General features: G+C 35.3%; 1 protein-coding gene across 34 annotated transcripts in view; it reads right to left on the bottom strand.

Annotated features, from left to right (window-relative positions):
* Positions 1–14,606, bottom strand: part of Mef2c (myocyte enhancer factor 2C) — a 162,328-nt gene that overhangs the window by 120,935 nt on the left and 26,787 nt on the right. The window contains exon 1 of one of the 34 annotated variants that reach the window (XM_021255755.2): positions 8,921–9,091. The exons of the other annotated variants lie outside the window; for them this stretch is intronic. The gene's annotated coding sequence lies outside the window, so the exon portion shown is untranslated. Of the gene's footprint in view, positions 1–8,920; positions 9,092–14,606 lie in introns of those variants that run through there. 34 annotated transcript variants of the gene reach the window in all.

The raw sequence follows: 14,606 nt of genomic DNA, 5'->3' as shown, positions 1-14,606 counted from the left end.
AAAGAGGGTCCTTCTGCTGATCACTGTGCTGCCAGGAGGTCCATTCCTGCTTCCTTTAACATTTCCCCACTCTAGCATCATTTAAATAAAATAAAGTGTGCTTTATTTTTACAAACTATCAATTATTTTTGTCATGAAAAGAAATGCCTTAGTCTCCAGGAGCCCTTGGAGACTCAGACTTTGGTCAAGCCTACGTCCCTGTAGCAGGCTGGGTGTCAGGCCCGTGGGCAGAGCCCACTGCCATGCTGAGGGCGCCAGCCCCACTGTGTGCGTGACACCGACCTGATCTGCAGAAACCCTGCAAGGCCACAGTTTAAGTAGCGCATCCAATTTGCTGTGGTCGGCATGACCTAATTTTGGCTCAAAAGGTATATTTCCCCCCTCCCTTCTGGGTTTCACTGACTACACACTGGAGGGAAAAGTGATGTTTTTAAAGGGATTCTTACTCTTCCTTTTCTTCAGGAAATTTAGAGAATGTAACAACTGTTGGCTTCTGGCTAATGCCCAACCAAAGTCTTTTTCCAGCTTCGCCTACATCTTGACCCCTCCTGCCAAATATTTTAGGCAGTCTATTTATACAGGTCATCACTTCCCCTATTACTTCATCTTCAGAAAGGACAATTATTTAGAAACTGGAATGATGCCGCTCATCTCTTTCAACTGGGTAAGGGAAGATTCTATGGAAGATATAACTTCTCTTTATAAATTAATGAATCAATCTGTTTTGATTTTAATGCCCATAGAGGGCAAGTAATATTAATGTTCAATATTTATTTCACCTTAGTGTTCAAACCGTGTCTCAAAGTTTAAGAGATTCTGAGTGTTCTGTCAATGATAGTTCTTAACCCTGACTACACATTTGAATCATCTCTGTTCCTTCTTCTTTTTTCTTTTTTTTTTTAAAGACTGATATGTAGACCCATCCCAGACCAATGAAACCAGAATTCCTGGAGGTGATTTCCCAAGACTGTTATTTTTCAAAAGCTCTCCAAGAGATTCTAATGTGAACCCAGGTCTGAAGTGCACTGTACTTAACGTACTTAGAAATGCAACACCTCAAAACAGGTATGTTGTTGGAATAGCTCACTGGGATATATAGTATGTTCTCAAAACTTGCTGGTCTATTCATTTATAAGCTGATTTACCTGAAAGAGCTTCTCCACTACTGCATAAAATCAGAAAAAAATTCACCTGTACAATCTCACTGACTTAAAATGGATTTGTAAATTACAATCATAGAAAACTGTTTTTCTGAGATCACATAGTCCTGATAAATATACCCTTTTCTGCAGAACCAGGATTGGATGCTTTCAAGGGCTTAAAAACAATCATTTTTACCTGGGTCCTATTAAATCTTTAGAGGGTTTCCAATAGTGTCTTAAAAAATAAATCTCACTTTATGATATTTACTGACTTGTAAATCTCTAATAATACACTAATTGAATTCTATGCTGTATACTTAATTTACTTGAGGTGACAATTTTCTAATTGCATGTGTGATGTTACATTTTATCTGAGATAAAACCCACTATATTTTATAACTTCCAGAAAAAAGCCAGCCCATTAGATGGAAATTCTTAGTCTCTCATAACAATTTCATTCTCTACTGCAGTCACTAGGAAATGACATTATCAAGTAAAGCAATCCAATTCCATTACCGCCCTCCCAACATATAACTGGGCTCAATAAGCTGGTTTGCTAGTTGCCTAACAGCTGGAAGTCAAAGATTGTTTAACAGACTTGGAGTTCGTTCCTTTATACAGCTAAGACTATCAGCTAACCTCCCATATATAAAACTGAACATGTCTGTTTCAGGGCAAAGCTTCCTTTTTTGAGACAGGGTCTCCCTATGTAGTTCAGGCTGGTCGGGATTACACCACAAGCCACCACGCCCAGCTTAAGGTGTCTTATTAAAGTAATAAAAACATTTTTCTATAGAACTTGAGGGATTTGTATTTCTTCACCATGTCTTGCCTTTTCTGTCTTTTATCAGATCTACCTGCACATATTGTATGCTTGCTTGGTAACATGGAATAAACAATTTTTCAGATTCTTAGAAAAATACCACGGTTTTCTACGACTTACAGATATATTTCCTTCTACTGGTACTATATACCTTTAATAGAATTCCTTTCATATATACAAAGACATTTTCTAAGGATAAGTCATTCCTCAAGTGCTTTTTATTTATATTTGCTTTTTAAGAACAAGCATAAAAATGGAGGCATACCAGTTGAATTAAAAAATACTTTTTTTAAGAGATAAAAGTTGAGCCCCCATTATATAAAGTACTCTTGGGGCATCTCCCTGTTGGTGCTTTTCTCCCTTATTCATAACGTGTTCTACATTCTTTGTCAAAACAGTGGATTGCAGGGGAGGACATGGCCCCGCCGGCCTTCCTTTCAGCTGTGCCTGTGTCTAGCAAATAGGGCATGCGTGGGGGTGGAAGAGGATGAGGGCTCCCAATGACTTCTCGATGCACAACAGCAAGGGTTTTTGTGGCATCCTAGAGAAAGGAAAGGAGATTAGCTTAGCTCTGTCTGCTTCTGATAGCATCTTCAGTTTCATGAGCTGCCTCCAATTTCAACAGAGCCTGAAGTCCTAGGCAAGGTCTAGGCAGCTTTTCTAAATAGGAAAGCAAAGTGACAGTAGGGTAGCCCATATAAAAACCATCAGGAAATCCATGGTTTTGAGAGAGGCACTAGCGTCCAAAATTCCCTTTTCCAAAAATACTCCAGGATTTGACTCGTCATTTCAAACTCTCCTCAGATGTCCTCTGCTCTAGGAAAGAGGGAGCTGACCACTCATCTCCACAAGGAGTTGAACATTCCGTCCCTCAAGACCTTACTCTTAGTGGGGTATTTGTCACTCCATGTTCAATTACACGGGGCATATTCCTCACACTGATTTCCTCAGGGCAGAGTGTTCGGCTTTCACCTTTGTATCTCTAACTAATGGCCAGCAAGCCATCTCCATTAAACCTGAGTGAGCGAGTTGCCCGATTAGTTAGAATTTCATGATCTACATCCAAAGTGAAACACTGGAGGTCAGCAAGTAGACACTTTAAGGGCAGAGCCCACAGCAGTTTTCAAGTTAGATTTTATCTTTTAACTACTTAGTTCCCAACCCAGGCTTTACACTAAAAGCACCCAAGCAACTTCAAGGAACTACCGTGCTCAGGTATAGGCCAACTGAATCTGAATCTGGAGGCTGGACTGGACTTTTTTTTTTAAAGCTCACCTTTATAGCCAATATTGAGAATATAGGATCTAAACTAATTGTTTGAAGAAAGTCCAGTATTTTGCTTCTATAACCTTATTACTTAACTTACACCTAATGCCAATTACAGCTCAGTTTTTGAACGGATTCTGTTTGTGCAAAATTGCTACTTGATTTTAGTCTTTGGATGATTAAATATTTTGAAAAGGTTTTTGGTATGCAATATTAGCCACATCACAATCCCCTTCCGGAAACATTACTAATAACTTTATGAAATTATCTTTTATAGACTTCACCAACAGCCATGACTTCCTCTTCGGGCTTTGGGTAATCCAGGCCTTTACAGTGACTACTTATTTCCTGTATATTTAGAACTCAAATAAATACTAAATATAAATTCCAAGTTTTATAGAGATTTAAGATTCTGCCTTACAGTTGGAAGGTTCCAAAGAGGCGACTAACGTAACTCTGTTCAAAATCACACCAGGAAGTGGATGTAACAGGCCTCAAGGTTTCCTTAGGAAGAGAAGAATGAGTGGTAGGTGTTATCAGCGGCACTAACATGGCAGAAAGCCCACCAAGCCCCCGCCAGAAGGAACCACAAACTAACATAGAGGCCATGGCTCTACCACTGGAGGCACTGATTTCCAAATAACTTCACGAGTACACGTATCTTCAGGTCATATTTTTAACAAATGCATTTTGAAACATAGATTACTTGTGTGTTTGCATGGTAATCCAAACAAACATTTCATTTTCTTCAACAGTGAAACAAAGTGGAACCAAATGTAGTTACTAATATAAACTGTGGAAATGTGGCAAAGAACCCATGACATTAAAATATAGTAACTATTAATTCTGAAGTCCAAAATTTATAAATTTGGTAATTTAGAGCTATCTGAGTCCCATCTGACTTCTGCCAGCCTCCGTGTCTTTGCCTCTCCTCCAGAGAATGGAAAACTTTTGTGAAAAAGCAAGGAAACTGTTTATTAGAGGAAAGAAAGTGCATATGGTTTCTCATGGTAAAACTTCTAAAAGTGATCCTTTTCCTTTTTAAAGTGGCTTTTACTGGACCCAGAAACAGTCATTGAAAAACTTAGAAGCCATGCACAATTGAAGAATAAACTTGATATATTATTTCCTGGTTTTCAAGTATAATATGACCAATACTTTGTTCAGAATATTCATCTGTATTAATTAAATTATCAATTTCCCTAAATTCATTTAATATTCATTTACAGGCTTGCCAAACAGCCCAAATTCTTAAAACTGTACAAATTACTATGATTCTTGATACTATGATTTGTGATAGTTAAAAAACTAACACAGCTCAAGAAATGAGAAGTAAAGTAGAGGTCACTTGACAATGATGACATAAAACTAGATGTTTGCATATCAAGGTTAATATCGTAACTGAAAAAATATTTTTTCACTAATAGCAATAGGACAGTCTTATGAGAAGATCTATCAAATGAGTAATCAAATTTTTTCCCCTCCAGGTTAAAAACATGGAATTATATGATAAGCCAAGAATTATGTCAGTGTTCTTTAAAAACACACAGACATATTTAGAGAAATTCAGTTACAATCCAATTCCCGGCTTACTGAATACTTTTCCCAAGATACCATGCAAACTAAGATTCAACAGTTGAGTCTTTCCTTTTTCTTATCTAAAGGTAATAATGTGTGTCAGATTTTGGCTCACAGGAGAACAGACTATGATAACCACGTCTTTTGAGGCTCTAATGTTTCCACTAATCATGTGGGTAACACTAGGCAAGTTAGTTTCTAAAAGTTCCTTCAGTTTTTTTATGTGTAAAATGCAGAAAAGTCACAGTGTCTATCTCACTCCTGTTTAGGAATAAATGACTTAATAGGTAGAAAGCTTCAAGCTCTTTGAACAGCACCCAAGGACACCACGTGCTCTTAAAAACAGTTATGCCTCTCAATACTTGCAAATAACTATATTTAATGATACTTGCAAATTACTAGCACAGCCTTTAAAATATATCCTGAAAGTTACCAAGATTATTAGAGAGATCTTGAGTCGTGACACTGGAAAGGGGAAAATGTTGAATTCCTAAATCATAGTTGAAAGTATCAATTATATTTATAGAAGATCAGTCCTGCTTCTAACCACCCAGCCAGCAAGAATTGAGCCAACTGGTCAACATATGTTGGTACAGATGGAAAAAGAATACAACTGTCTTTAAATTCTCTAAAGAATGCGGAGTGGAGAGCCTTCTGGTCACTGCATCCCAACCTATCATTATGCCTGCGATGAGAGCCTTTGATGGGTTTCTTCGTCTATGAATAATACACATTTTGGGGACAACTTCACAAAAATAATTTATCTGTGCTCCAAAAAAGACCTATGACTAAGCAAACGAAAGGAATCACCTCCTAACCACAAAGCACAGTGCTACTCCCCATGTTAAGAATAATCAAGGCAACTTGGAAAATTCCAGAAAGTATTTTTGAGATTAAAATGGCTCCAAAGTTCATCTCCTGGAGGTCCAGGAATACTTTATGCTTCAAAATCACTCTTCCTTTCATTTTTAAAAAATAAAGTGAGAGGAGATAGCTGATTATTTCTTTATAAGGTGTTATCAAGTAAAAGAGTTTACCTTTTGCTGAGATTTACAAGTATTTGACAAGGCAAAATGTATTTGCAAATATTCAAGTTCTGTGAATCCTGCTCAGAGGGGTGAGCTTTAATTTCCTAGTGAAATTCAAGACTGGTTTATACTTTGAGTGAAGAATAGAGGATTTGTAATTCAGGGTAGGCATTACTAAGTGTCCTCTCAAGAGTTTTGTCTTGAAATGATCTTCTATCCAAATTATTCCAAAATTAAATACTCTGGTTGTTCTCAGTGTTCATGTAACCCCTTCCCCAATGCAGGCAGTAGGTAGTTAGCCATGCTAAGCCTTCCCTCTTGCAACACACTACAATTCTCCTGCATCCCCACAGCTGGAATGGCTTTTTGGGGGGACGGGTGTGCTACAAAATCTCACGGGTTTCAGCCCAAATAGTCTTTATCAGTTCACTTGTAATTCTTGGTCTTTTCCACCAAGTACAAATATTCAGAATCACCAAAAAGTAAGCAATTCAAGTACCTATGGATTCGTTAAAAAGTGATCTGATGTGAAAATTATGGACAAATTAAAATGTTGGCAGAAAAAGTGAACCCCAGAATTGTCCCGACTCATCCAAAATGTATGTGCTAGTTCACATGATCAAAAACATCACAAAATCAACTTATGCTAGCCATGCACACATTGTAACATTTGAAATATAATGAATAAGAATTTGTTTTCCTTTGGGAATTTCAAAACATGTAATAACCACATGATTCAATTCTCAAAGATAATCTAGCAATTCATCTATATGCTAAGACAGCAGTGCCAATGAGTTCCAACTGTAAATTATTTTCTTGCTAAAATGTGCAGTTTATCTTACAAAGGTCTTAATTTACATTGCTTTGAGTTGTTTATTGTGATACCTATCAGTTTCACAACCAGAAAATTTTCTGACACATCTTATGCCTTAAGTGAACTTCATAAATTTTCTTTGTATAGAAATCTAAAACTAGTATTCCTGAATAAATATATATATTTTATTAATGTTTAATTTGTATAACCTATAACTCCTTAATACAGATTTTTAATCTATATTTTCAGCTCAGGAATTTTAACTTTGATTTTTAAAAGTTTAATTTTTCTAAACTCTGAGCTTTTATCCAACTCTAGAGATATTTTAAAAACCTAAAGTTAGCACTTAAGCATTCCATAAAGTCTTCTTCTGGGAGATATTTAAATTCCATGAACTTTACATAAAATGTAAATGTGTCCAGTAACTATTTGCATGTGGATGTATATATGGTATGCATAAATACTCAAAATTTCACTAATTTATCAAGCTCATTAATTTAACCATGAACATAAATTCTATTACTTCAAGTTTTAAAATTTATGTAAATCCAGAAATATAATTTTCTGTGAAAACAACATAAATCTGAAATTTTTATTATTAAATTGAAGGGAAGAGGGACAACTTAAGGAGCAAAAAATTAACTTCCGATATTATCTATTATGCTATTGAAATGTGAATACACACAAAAGGAAAATATCACAATGTTTTGTAAAAGTATAGTTTACTGGGTATCTCTATACAGGATATGAATGTATCAATGGATTATTTTTGGTTTAATTTAATGGTATTGAAGACAAGAAAAACAGTACTGCCTAGGTTGAATTATAAATGTATACATGACCATAAGCTAAGTGTTCTGTCACAAAAGTTTTAAAAACAAAGCCTTGATTAAAACAGGAAAGTAGTTTAATTTTAGTATGAAGAGAGATACATATTTAACTGTAGAGTAAATTCTGCAGCTAAAAAACTGATGATAATCTTTTATTTTAAACATTCCTATGAAAATCTACTCTTAACTTTAACTACAATATACTTCATCATTAAAGGCATACGTGGACTTTAAAGATTTTTATTTTTAATGGAAAGTAAATATTTGGTCAAAAATGTTTGGAAGAAAGCTTTTGGTCTATGAACATTATAAAAAGTTTCTTAGAAATCTCTTAAGGGCTGAGTACAATAAAACTAGGGCAATGCATATATTCTCAGTTACTCTTTAAAAAAACCTGTAAAAGTGACTATAGTGGCATGTTCTGACACATTCTTTTCATAAACCGAACCCTGTTAGTGACAGCAGAACAGATTGTGTGCATCTGCTGGGAACGAGCCAGATGACAGTGGGGAATGCACATGGGTACCTTGGCACCGCCAATAAAAACGGAGAAAAAAAGACCTGGAAGAGAAAGTGCTCAACTGTAATTGAAACATTCTTTCCAACATGATGAACATCATCCAACCACCTCTTGTAGCCTGTCAGTTTTACATATAAGAATGCGTTTTAAAAGGCCCCTTTGTAAATTTGCGCCATTTCTGTCCTCTCTTGGCACTAAATATTGACTCCAGGTTTGGATCAAATCTTCCGATTATGGGAAAATGGAACAAGCATTAGGGTAGATGAAGGGGCCTCAGCGTTATACCGCAGTCTTGTACAAGAACTCTAAACTTCTCAAAAAGCCTTTCTGGTTCAAGTCAAATTTTCAATCTATGGGTTAAGTTTTTGAATTATGTGGGTATTATACTGCCAAGTCCCAAAGATGCCACAATTGAAATATTCTGCAAATGTGACTATTGTAAATGGTGCCTGCACTCAATAGTACTATGATATTTTATTTTATGCTGATCAACCACAGTATTGTTTAAACAGTTGGCTCAATAGCAGTAAAGAGGTCCATACATAAAAGCAAATGCATTTCTATATATCAGGAAGTTCTCTCACATGCTCTGATTACAATGAAAATTTATTCTATACAGTATACAATGCAAATTTTAAACTAGAGACGAAGTTGTTTAATAGATTAGTAGTCTGACTGAAGCAGCTGCAGTCAAAAAAAAAAAATTCTGGTGATTAACAGCCATTTTCCAGTAATCATAACCCTGGAAAGGGCTACTAAGTAGGGGAGGGGGTTGCAGATGGGAATAATTCTCTAAGCCCATGTGCCTTCAAGGGCTCCATCATCTTCATGCAGACTTATTATTATTATTATTATTTTTAAATTAAAGCTTTTAGAGGCGTCCTTGATTGCAGCGTGGGGAGCTGTCCATGCTGCTTACCACGGGGAAGTCCACTCTGCAAGCATTCCTCGCGCTGAGCACTTCTCATCTAGGCATTAAACAGGGCTGGAAAAGAAAGCTGAAATGCAGGGTGCGCACCAGAGGAGCAGGATTCAAAAACACGAGCTCAATTGCCGGCAGTTAGAGCTCCCCAGGTTGTATAAACTGGCCTGGCCTCGTTGACATTACCTGTCGTCCAAAACATACATTTATTATTATTATTTTTTTACAAATTAAGTGTATGTAACAGTTGGACAAAAAGGGATAAGCAGTTTCTAATACAAAGTATATTCCCATTTTCATTTGCACATTATCTGTGTCTGTGTTATCAAAAGCTGTAATCATCTGGTAAAGTTCTGTGTTTTCTATAAATTCTATTTCTTCTCACAGGAACAAAAATACCCACATTAAGACATGTTTATTTGATCATTATCTCAAAGTAGCTGAACTATGATTATAATGAACAATCCCTCAAATATCTTAACTATTCAAATAAAATGTACTTTATGAGTAAAACATCTTTTTCCACATTCTACAGGACACCTATTATAGCACTTCTGAAAGAAGATAAAGATGAATAAAATAAAATTCACTCTACATATATCAATTCTATTTCCACATATAACCAAAACTGTGTAGTAAGAAAAACAAACAAGGAATACTAATGCATCCTTTAAAATTAGATAATATTAGTAAGAAAAAAATCTTTGAATTCTTAGTGACAATGTTTTCACAAATCACCTTAATAACTATGTGCAGCAAACACTTCTTCCAAATTGAACTTTTATTTTATTAAAACTTTTATTTTTAAGTAATAATCTCTCTGGAATTCAGACCTTTCAATAAATGACTTAAAAACTCATGGATGAAATTATTTGGTTTCTTTGGTTCCATATTTGGTTCTAAAAATAATATTTAATAACATCTGATCTGTGAAAGCTTTTGATTTTCTTGGAGAAAGAAATATGTTGTTCTTAGCAATAATTAGGGTTGTCCCAGCATATCATCTGAATTAGAGGTTTGTCCTGAAAGTGACCCAATTGTAATGGTCTGAAAGTATTATTTTTTTAAAAGTTCAAACTTAGAAAGGCCCTCAAGCATTTCTAAGCGATGATGATCATTAGCAAGAAGATGAAATAATTAAAATATAGTGTCATGCTATGATAATAACAATAAATGTTGAATGTTTATGTCTGCATCGTTTTTGTATGTATTTTACCTTCACTAAAGCTCTCTCGGAAGTGGGTGCTCTCACCATCCCCATTTTACAGATTCTGGGAGCTGAGACTGTTCCATGATTAAATTACCAGCCCCATACCACTAGCCGGTAAATGGGAAGCTGCCTCTTGAATACATTTTTCCTCGTCTCTCTTCATTATTACTCTCTATGGCTTACCAGCACATTTACTTAACAGCACAAGTGTACAATCCAAGAACTGAAATCAAGTATGGCAATGGGGTCTTCAAAGTCTTTGTCGGGATGATTTCCTTCTATCTTTTGCATTCATCATTATCTTTGCATGCTTTTGTGTCTTAAAGCTTCTGCTCTCTCCCACCTATCCTCCCGGCCCCCACGCAGCCCCTGGAGTCTTGACCCGAGACTTCACAGAGGATCGGGAGAGCCTTAATTTGGTCCACCTTGTCCAATAACTGTCCACCTCCTCAGAGCTACGCTCCCGTGTATTTCTGCTGTGGATTCACCATCCACTGACTCTGCAGCTGCTGGCAGTTCCTTACAAAGGCATTCTCTATCCCTAGACCTTGCTCTTTCAAGATTAAGAATCTGGAGCTCTTTCATGGCATGGCATTGGGCTGTGATGAACCACATCAATCTCAAGAATAAGGAGATAAGTTAACTCCTGAAACAACTCTACAGTCTCATACGTAGACTCAAAACAACTCAAAAGTATACTTGCTTTCACAGTACTAAATATATGTACTTTTGAAGCTAGGAGGGAATTCAGAGAGCAGAGAATCCAAAAACAATAACAAATGAAGAAAAAAGGGTGAAAAGAATTCTTGATGTATGTTACAGCCATAAAATAGGAGAAGGGGGAAAATAGTCACATGGCGCTTACTCTAACTCAAGCAAGATCAAACAGTCCCAGGAAAGACACTGCCGAATCATTTCAACCAAAGGCCAAAAGGAAACAAATGGGTGCGGGGCATCTCCCACAGACCTTTGGAAATTTATTGATGTCATTGTGGAAATTTACTTTTGATTGATGCAAGAAAAATTCAAATGTGGAGAAGAAAAACATAGTCACAATTATTCCCTTAACCTCTAACCCACACAAACTCTAAGTAGGCATCCAACAAATCTGACAAATGAACAAAGAGCTTTTTTTTTTTTTTTTTTTTTAAATAACCAGGTCTGTTAGACTTCATTTAGTTAGGAAAAACAATCCAGATAGAATTAGGTCCTTTTAGTACATTTTAACATATTAATATTAGCGGTTACAGAAGAAAGGTAAACAGGTTTACTTTCGAGACTACATAAACCCTTCCTAAAAGATCACCTGATAACCTAGTAGGTCTCCTCAAATATGGATGAAAATCGAGCACATTAAAGAAATCACTATAATTTACTGGTTAACACAATTTAGGATTTCTAAAAATTATTGATTAGAGGAAGCAAACTTCTAAGAGAATAATGTTTTAATCAGATGTTGTTTTACAGTACCTAAGTACATAATTAGTTTATTTCCTATTGAAGAATCTTTGTCCAGGACACATATTCAACAGTTGAAACTTGACAATGGGTTTAACACTGTTTATCAAGGGATGCTAATCCAAATTATCCTACTGTTCTGGAGAATTATAAGAAAAAAAGACATCGTGTAACCATAATATCAAAGGATAATTCTAAGGGTTTAATCTGAATTTTAAAATAAAATATCTGATTTTTAAAGAAATAAATGTCAAAGATTATTGACCCCCTATTTGTATTAGCATAAGCAAACAAACTTTTCTCTCTCCTTCTAATGAACTTTGATAGGGTATCAGATCTGGAACACCTGCCCACAGCATCTATAAGAAGGATATGCCACTGTGATAAATTTTTATGAGGTGCCTTTTACATTTTTAAGATCTACATTGTACTAATTTCTTAATTAACATTTCTGGGAAACGTTTGCATCCATAGAAAAAGTTATTCTACTTTTAAGGAGAATTAAAAGTATCTTCCTTAGGTATTTTAAAAAACAATAAAATCATATTTAACTGTTGGGTCTGACTTGGGGAAATTTGTAAGGCTATTAATAATTCATTCATCAGGTTAATGACTAAGCCAGCATTTATACTATGCTCACACACTGTTAAATCAATAATTTAGTTTAAAAATAAAATTGGAACAAATATTTATCATGTAGTAACACTTTCTACTGAAGGCTCTTATTTAATCCATTTCCAAAGGAGAAGTCTAGTTTTAGAATGGTATGCTGGCAATAATCTCACTGTACCTCACACAAGTGAGAATTCTGGTACCGATGGAGAGGAAGCATGGCGGTTAAAAAATATTTTTAAATTGGATTGTTAAAAATTCCATTGGTAACAGTTGAAAATATAAATTAAAGGATACTGATAATTAAAGGATACTTTTGAAATGTATTTCAAGAAGTGTAAGCTTTCAGATAGTAGCTTCAAATGCATGGAATGTTAAGGCAGATATTTAGAAACCAATTTATTTTGCATGGTATTAAACCCATTACTCTGTACCTTTCAAACAAAGAGCATGAACAAAATCTGAAAACTGAAGCCCGTATTTTCTTTCTTTGTACTCTGTATTTTGAACTAACAATCATTAAAAGAGTGCATGTTTATCAATAAAAATGACTGCAGTACCATATCTTGTGGTAGAACACTGCTATTTCCTATGTTTAAAGAAACAATATTAGTTTGCGTCACAAAATGATCTAACCTATCTAGAATATATTGGCTAAGCTTCCTTAAAAAGAAAAAATGATATTTTTCTTTGCAATACAAAGCAACAAAAAATTACAGAGGTCTCCTTGGGTCTGACGGAGGGGATGGGAGAAGGTCTCATTTTCTATCTCACACCTATTGTTTTATGCATCCTAAACTGCTATATGGGAATAAGAAGGAAACATACTGAGTCCACTCTGCAATTAATGTCTTAGTGATTTAAGAGGGAAAATTTTCAAGTAAAAGAAGGGAAACAGTATGCTTTTCCTTTCCCAAAGCTCCTGCCCAGGAAGACAGCCCTCTGCTCCTTAGCCCACGCAGGGGAGAAAGGACATTACTTAAGGCTGAAATCACTCTGAGACAGAGAGGAGGGGAAGTTTATGATGTGGCACTGTGTGTGCACTGCATCTGGTCTGCAGCCAGGCAGTTTTCATTTTGTAGTTCTGCTGCCAGTGCCTGACCTGCATATTCAGGAATAAAAATACACCAGAGTTCTACCTCAGAAACTGTAGATGTTACAAAAAATTAAAAGAGTTTATTTTTCTTTCTTTATCCTGAGTGTAATCACAGTTTTTTTTTTTAAAGAAAGAGCTGAAACTATATTAACTGGAGAGTTTTTTCTTTTTTAAACTCCTCAAACTATCTTCCTACAAAGCCATTTAAGTTAAATGGTACATTTATGGACTCACCTACATGAAGGATGTAACTTAAAATATCTGCTTACACACATAAATTCTGCTCCAATATAAAAAGTGTGGCAAAATTTTTTAAAATATAGGGCCATCATATTCTTAAAATATGTATTCTTTGGTGTGTGTGTTCATTCATTAAAGAGATCTTTGGCTGCAATTAGGTAGTCAGTGCTATAAAGACTTCCTTGTGTGACCATGATTTCTAAAAATAAAATGCTCCAGTGAATATTTCTGCTAAATAATCACATCTTCAAAATTACTTTAAACAAATCCCAATCCCTCATGTGACATGAAACAATAACATCAGCTTTCCATAATAAAACTTGGTTGTACACCTTACACAGAGTCAACAACTAATTAGAAGATAGAAAATAAAAGTCATCTTTACTCCATTAAGTAGTAGGGGGATTTCCTTATCTGTCCTAACTTATTTAGACTAATGAATTTATTTTCTAAATTTGCAAATAAATAAGCATATCAGTGCCTGTCTTTAGGGTTTGGGGAAGGGATGCATTCTCTTGCTGTCATTCTAATTTACTAAAAAAAAATAATGTGTGCAAAAAAAGGCAGGGATAGTTTGGAACCTGTTTATTTTTTTTTTAATACACTCTTTTCAAGGGTCCTATCTATCACTTTTAAAGTCCAATACACTAAAGATCCATAGTATCTGAGAACAGTTTATATAAGTTCTTCACGTGCATCTTATCTATGACAACAAGATAAAAGAGGAAAACCAGACCATGTTCAAGATGTTATTCAGAAAAAGCAGGTTCTCACCAAAGACTGCTTCAAAAATCACTTCCTCCAGTCTCTAAAAACAAGTTTAAGGTACTTTATTTAAATCCTCACTGACATAGGGAGGGGTGGAGGGGTTGAAGGGAGGGCAGGGGAAGGGGGAAAAATAAGAACCAAGATGGATTATGTAAAGGTGCAAATTTCCAATGATGAATGTCATTATATTGTTTACCTTAAATGTACCAATATAATTAATAAAAAAAAATCCTCACTGAAAGACTTGTACTGTCATTCTACACAAATCGCAACCACTTGCAAGATGAACAACATTGGTC

This window comes from Heterocephalus glaber, unplaced genomic scaffold (assembly GCF_053883595.1).
Source record: "Heterocephalus glaber isolate CG9 unplaced genomic scaffold, H.glaber_assembly_v1.0 deba00001465, whole genome shotgun sequence".
Lineage (NCBI taxonomy): Eukaryota > Metazoa > Chordata > Mammalia > Rodentia > Bathyergidae > Heterocephalus > Heterocephalus glaber.
Note: the sequence above shows the minus strand (reverse complement) of the source record. Positions and strands in the feature narration are given on the sequence as shown.